This window comes from Triticum dicoccoides, chromosome 1B, assembly GCF_002162155.2.
Source record: "Triticum dicoccoides isolate Atlit2015 ecotype Zavitan chromosome 1B, WEW_v2.0, whole genome shotgun sequence".
Taxonomy (NCBI): Eukaryota; Viridiplantae; Streptophyta; class Magnoliopsida; order Poales; family Poaceae; genus Triticum; species Triticum dicoccoides.
In genome coordinates, this window is record NC_041381.1 from 197,908,282 (window position 1) to 197,915,106 (window position 6,825).

At 39.0% G+C, this 6,825-nt stretch overlaps 1 long non-coding RNA gene across 1 annotated transcript; it reads left to right on the forward strand.

The window, feature by feature from the left end:
- The first annotated feature begins 1,141 nt into the window (after positions 1-1,141).
- LOC119303685 lies at positions 1,142-4,750 on the forward strand. The gene is made up of 3 exons (XR_005147976.1): positions 1,142-1,222; positions 1,313-1,475; positions 4,714-4,750. It is a non-coding gene; the product is annotated as an uncharacterized LOC119303685 (long non-coding RNA).
- The last annotated feature ends 2,075 nt before the right edge of the window (positions 4,751-6,825 follow it).

Here is a 6,825-nt window from a genome sequence, read left to right on the forward strand (position 1 = left end):
CACCACCCCACCACCCTTGAGCTCGCCGTTTCTAGCCGACAAGAGCCCAGCCACCCTGCCCCTCCTTCCAGCCCTCCTGGATCCAGCCGCGCGGACGCGCTCCCCTGCGTGCGCCCCTGCTCTGCGCGGGCTTGGCTGCGCCCCTTCCCCGACCTCCTGGCGCCCCTGCCCTGCCCCGCCCTGCCTCCCTGCAAAGCCGGCGGCAGTGCTGCCCTCCCTCTCAGTCACCAGTGACCAGTCCCCGGCGGCAGCAAGCGGGCAAGTGAGCAAGAGCAACCCGATTTCTGATTTAGGGTTAGCTTTTTTTGCACTTTGGTATCCAGTACATCACTTATTTTGGATCGAAGGGAGTATTTGATTCATGTTTCTTCCTTTCCACTGTTTGTAATATGAAGCAAACACCTCACGTGTTTATGTTGCTTTAATATTTCAGACCAAGATAGAAGTAAAATCACATGTGGTTCATAGTACTTCTGGATAGTCGCAGCTAAAATGATAGCTTGGCTGTGTATACTACTTCAAGAATTTCTTTGGCCGCCCAATGTTGTTTACAATGAGGCTCACTGGTCTATACACAACTCTCTTAGGCTCGCCTAATCTAATAGAATCTTTCTATATAATGTTTTGCCCAGAATTACTATATAGGAGTATGATTCTTCTTATCTTTCTTACGTGTTACTTCTGCATGAGAATTGAAGAGGTGAAACACTGACATAAATGAAACGATGACACACTTATCAAAGGTGACATGGTACTTCTTTACAAATAGAGTACAAACTGCAAGAAAGCTCTTAGAAATTGGTAAACTTATTAGTCCGTGATATCATAATACCTGACAAAGAGGTTGCTGAACTCAGTCTTAAAAATAGAAAGAGCGATGAGTGGTACTGCCCAGTCTCTATTCTTTTTTAGTAGTGAAGCTACAAGTATTTTTTGTTTTCAGTGTGAAAACTCCAAATTTTTCACATTGTTATCCAGATCCTCAAACTATGTTGACGAACCTTTAGTCTCTATTTTGTACGCTCATGGAGATTTTAGTTGGGTACATTTGCATCAAAATATATCTTATATATGTTGTGGACTATTGTTACCTGTTGATAATGCTACTACAGAAAATATGTGAACGCCATCCTAGGATAGAGAAAGAGGCACTATGGACTAGGGATTACTTGCTGGCTACCAACAACTGAAAATATGAGACATGGATTGACATGGAAACAAGGTATTACAAATTCCGTACTCCCATATAGTATAGAAAAAGATTAGTCGGCCTTTCCTTCTTGATCTTATTTTCTTTATGGTTCATGTGCAGAGAAAGAAGAAACAAAAATAAGCATTATAGACTAGATGATGAGAAAAGTGGTTTCTCTCAGTGCAATATGCTTAGTTGATGGAGCATGCTCCTGGGACATACCAGGCTAAAGTGATGTTCCAGAGTACACATGGAAAGTGACTTGATGGAAGTCAACGACATGGTAATACGGTGATTGGATTTTGTGTTCTTTTGTGTAGTTCATTTATATGTTCATTTCAAATCAGTTAGCAATGGCATTCAATGTGGAAGGAAGGTGAAACAACTTATGATTTCTAAGTAGGAGTATATATTATTTCCAAGCTTTGGTTTTACTTTTGTTTGGCTTTAATGGGTCCTACCAGTGTGCATTGGGAAAAAATTATTTCAATCTAAGTGGCAACAGGTTCCAACGTGTATATGTATTATGTGCTAACACACAAAAGTCCTCAATTATATCATCCACCATGTCACTAACTTCCTGTCCATGACACAACCATGCTCCTGCATGTTGTTAGCACATTGAACTCCTTCCATGACTAACTTAACTCCTGAAGCTGTGGCTTGCCAGTTTCGTAGAGTATGATCCTTTTTGGCCCTTTTTATGAAGTTGGCTATATTATCCTTGAGCTTAGTTTTATTTGGGAGGGAGAGAGAGGAAGAAAGGTTGATGACCCACCATCCAACAGCCAACCCTATCAAACATGGAAATGATAATATTAGGCATTCTATTCCAAGTTAGAAGTACAATAAAATAGCAACATTGTCTATTCATTTGCCTACTTGAATACTAAACAAGATTACTTCCACAATTTTAACCAGGCATGATGATTCACGAATTTATATATGGGAAAATTCGTTAGCTTCTTGATGTATTGCTATAATTATTTTTTACGTATAAGATCTGTTAGATATAATCTTCATATTGTATATATACACGTACTTCAAAAGTACAAAATAAAGGAATTTCCATAGTAGCTTAGTCAAGAGAAAGAACAAGAACTAATTAAACAATATATTACTCCCTTCGTCTCTGTTAGATATAATCTTCACATTGTATATATACACGTACTTAAAAAGTACAAAATAAAGGAATTTCCATAGTAGCTTAGTCAAGAGAAAGAACAAGAAATAATTAAACAATATTACTCCCTTCGTCTGGATTTTTTTAGTGTTAGATACATCCATTTGAGCGACAAATAATTTGGGATGGGGGAAGTATCAGGAAAGACAGATTACGACAGTGTACAAAATGGAACACCCATGTGCTACAAAATGAGATGTCCGCATCAATTATGTACTAATACCAAATACTCCCTCCGTTCCTAAATATAGATCTTTTTAAAGGTTCCAACAGAGACTACATACGAAGAAAAATGAGTGAATCTAAATTCTAAAATATGTATATATACATCCGTATGTGTTCGTATTGGAATCTCTAGATGGACTTATATTTAGGAACGGAGGGAGTAGATTTTAGAACTCAATTCTCATAGACAAAGCAAGAACCTTCGATGACTAATGCTTACAAAATTATTCTTCTATGCAATATGATGAAGATAGTCCATGCTTCAATAACTATATCAAAAGAACTACACATTCTAATGTCACAAGTAGCAATCCCAAAGAGTCACAACTCAATTGGCGGAGAGGAAGCGTTAAGATTGGTGAGTTATGATTGAAAAAAGAATTGGAAGACAAGAAAAGAATTAGATTACAGAAAGAAGCGTTAACTAGTATGACTGACTCGTCAAAACCAAATGTGCAGTCCATGTGCGAGAAGAACGGCCAGACCCCTCCGTCGATGCCAGTCATTGCTCCGGCGGGAACGGTGAGTTTCATTTGAACGGTCATTAGTTACTAGTCTTCACATTTGAGTTGCATCATGCTAACGATACATTGGAAATAATCTTTGGTGCAGCGTAACTCCCGACAAGCATCGACCGATCCTTCTCCGTCTGCCACTGGCGCGACCGGTCCTACACCTACACCTACACCTACACCTCCGTGATGATGGTAAGTTTCCCAAGTGTTTTGCTTAATAGAGTTTTGTTGTGATGCCATGTTGTATCTACACGTATCGTGCATAATGTGTGTATGTTTGAAATGCATTTGTATGTGTGGGATTCGACACCTAGTCGTGTGCCTTTGGTAGCCTTCCATACAGGGAAATGCCTCCTAGTGCTTCCACTGAGCCATGGTAGTTCGCTACTGCTCCGGAACACATGGATTGACCGGCATGTGTCCTTCTTTGCTCATGTGTCTGTCCCTACGGGGAAATGTCACGCGGTGTATCACCAAAGTCCTTGTAGCTTGCTATGATTTGGTTGCACTCGCTGATGACCGACACGTGCATTGCTGGGTCATGTATGTCTGTCCCTGTACGTTTGTGCCACCTTGGTTCTATGACTAGTCATTTCGGCCCGTGTTCTCTGCCATATGGATGCTAGCGACATAATCATATACTTAGCATTTTTTTCCTCCAAAATGACTCAATATGCTTAGCTAGCTCAGAAATGACATAATAAGCTTAATTAGCTCCAAAATGACATATTTAACCTAGGATAGCTCTAAAATGACCTATACTTAGCATTTTTCCTCCAAAATGACTTAATGTGCTTAGCTAGCTTAAAAATGACATATTTAACCTAGGATAGCTCTAAAATGATCTATACTTAGCATCTTTTCCTCCAAAATGACTTAATATGCTTAGCTAGCTCTAAAATGATATAATATGCTTAGGAAATGACATATTTTATGTCCTAAATTACTTCATATGCTTAGCTAGCTTTAAAATGACATAATAACCTTACTTAGCTCCAAAATGACCTAATTAACCTAGGCTAGCTCTAAAATGACCTATACTTAGCATTTTTTCCTCCAAAATGACTCAATATGCTTAGCTAGCTCAAAAATTACATAATAAGCTTAATTAGCTCCAAAATAACCTATTTAACCTAGGATAGCTCTAAAATGACCTATACTTAGCATTTTTCTCTCCAAAATGACTTAATATGCTTAGCTAGCTTCAAAATGACCTATTTAACCTAGGATAGCTCTAAAATGACGTATACTTAGCATCTTTTCCTACAAATGACTTAATATGCTTAGCTAACTCTAAAATGACATAATATGCTTAAGAAATGACATATTTTAGCTCCTAAATGACTTCACATGCTTAGCTAGCTCCAAAATGACATAATAACCTTACTTAGCTCTAGAATGACCTTAGCATGGTTTACACCAAAATGACTTAGTATGGTTAGCTAGCTCAAAAATGACATAATAACCATACTTAGCTCCAAAATGACCTATTTTACAGATATAAGTTGCATCATAATAATCTTCACATTTTAGTTGCATCATAATAATCTTCTTCTACTAGTCTTCTTCTTCTAACTTTCTTCTTTCTCATTTTACAGATTTGCTTAAGATCACGGAAGCTTGGGTTGATGGAGTGCTTGTATTTAGTTTTTGTTTTGACCTGATGAAACTTGCTACCTATGGATGAAACTGTGTAATATTGATGAAACTATGTATATATACGGATGAAACTTGCTACTATTGGTAACATGTATTGGATATATGTGTTCATGACTATTGGTAATATGTGTTGAATATGCTATATTGGTCATATAAATATATTTGTGTTTGATTTTTTGTGAAAATGAATTGATATAAGAAAAAACAAAATTAAATGGGGCAATATAGTCACTTTGCCATCTGCTGGCAGATGGCAAAGAGGCCACGTGTCATCTACATGTAAAATTTGGGCTGTCGTATTTGGGCTCTTTGCCATCTGACAGCAGATGGCAAAACTCTTTGCCATCTGCTGGCAGACGGCAAAGCATGTAGCCTTTGCCATCTGCTGGCAGACGGCAAAGAGCCTGCAGCCTTTGCCATCTGCTGGCAGATGACAAAGAGCCTGCAGCCTTTGCCATCTGCTTGCAGATGGCAAAGTATGCCGAGCCTTCTAACGGGGTTAACCCCGTTAAGAGGCTTTGCCATCTGCCAGCAGATGGCAAAGACACAGGCTCTTTGCCATCAGCCAGCAGATGACAAAGAAGCCTTTACCGGTAGGGTTTCAGACGAACTATTTGCCATCTGCTGGCAGATGGCAAAGCCTTTGCCATCCGCCGACCATGCCTTTGCCATCTGTCATGGCAAATGGCAAATTCCTTGTTTCCAGTAGTGAATGGTGGTTGTGGAGAAGACAAAAAAGGAGAAGATAGTCTCACATCAACTAGGCATATCAACGGGCTATGGAGATGCCCATTAATAGATATCAATGTGAGTGAGTAGGGATTGCCATGCAACGGATGCACTAGAGCTATAAATGTATGAAAGCTCAACAAAAGAAACTAAGTGGGTGTGCATCCAACTTGCTTGCTCACGAAGACCTAGAGCATTTTGAGGAAGCCCATCATTGGAATATACAAGCCAAGTTCTATAATGAAAAATTCCCACTAGTATATGAAAGTGACAACATAGGAGCTCTCTATCATGAAGATCATGGTGCTACTTTGAAGCACAAGTGTGGTAAAAGGATAGTAGCATTGTCCCTTCTCACTTTTTCTCTCGTTTTATTTTCTCTTTTTTCTTCTTCTTCTTTTTTCCCTTTTTTTCTTTTTTTCTTTGGCCTTTCTTTTTTTCTTTTGGTCCTTCTCTCTTTTTCTCTTTTTTTTTCTTTTTCTCCCCCCCCTTTTTTTGTAAAGTTCGAAGTCTCATCCCGACTTGTGGGGGAATCATAGTCTCCATCATCCTTTCCTCACTGGGACAATGCTCTAATAATGAAAATCATCACACTTTTATTGATTTACAACTCAAAACCAGAACAAGATATGACTCTATATGAATGCCTCCGGCGGTGTACCGGGATATGCAATGAATCAAGAGCGACATGTATGAAATTATGAAGGTGGCCGTGCCACAAATACGATATCAACTACATGATCATGCAAAAAGCAATATGACAATAGTAATGCATGTCATATAAACGGAACGGTGGAAAGTTGCATGACAAAATATCTCGGAATGGCTATGGAAATGCCATAATAGGTAGGTATGGTGGCTGTTTTGAGGAAGGTATATGGTAGGTGTATGGTACCGGAGAAAGTTGCGCGGCACAAGAGAGGCTAGCAATGGTGGAAGGGCGAGAGTGCGTATAATCCATGGACTCAACATTAGTCAAAAGAACTCATATACTTATTGCAAAAATCTACAAGTCATCAAAAACAAAGTATTACATGCATGCTCCTAGGGGGATAGATTGGTAGGAAAAGACCATCGCTCGTCCCCAACCGCCACTCATAAGGAAGACAATCAATAAATAAAATTGTGCTCCAACTTCATCACAAAGCGGTTCAGCATACGTGCATGCTACGGGAATCACAAACTTCAACACAAGCATTCTTTAAATTCATAATCACCTAACTAGCATGACTTTAATATCACTACCTCCATATCTCAAAAAAAATTATCAAGTATCAAATTGATCATAGCATCCAATTCACTTCCTATGATAGTTTTTATTA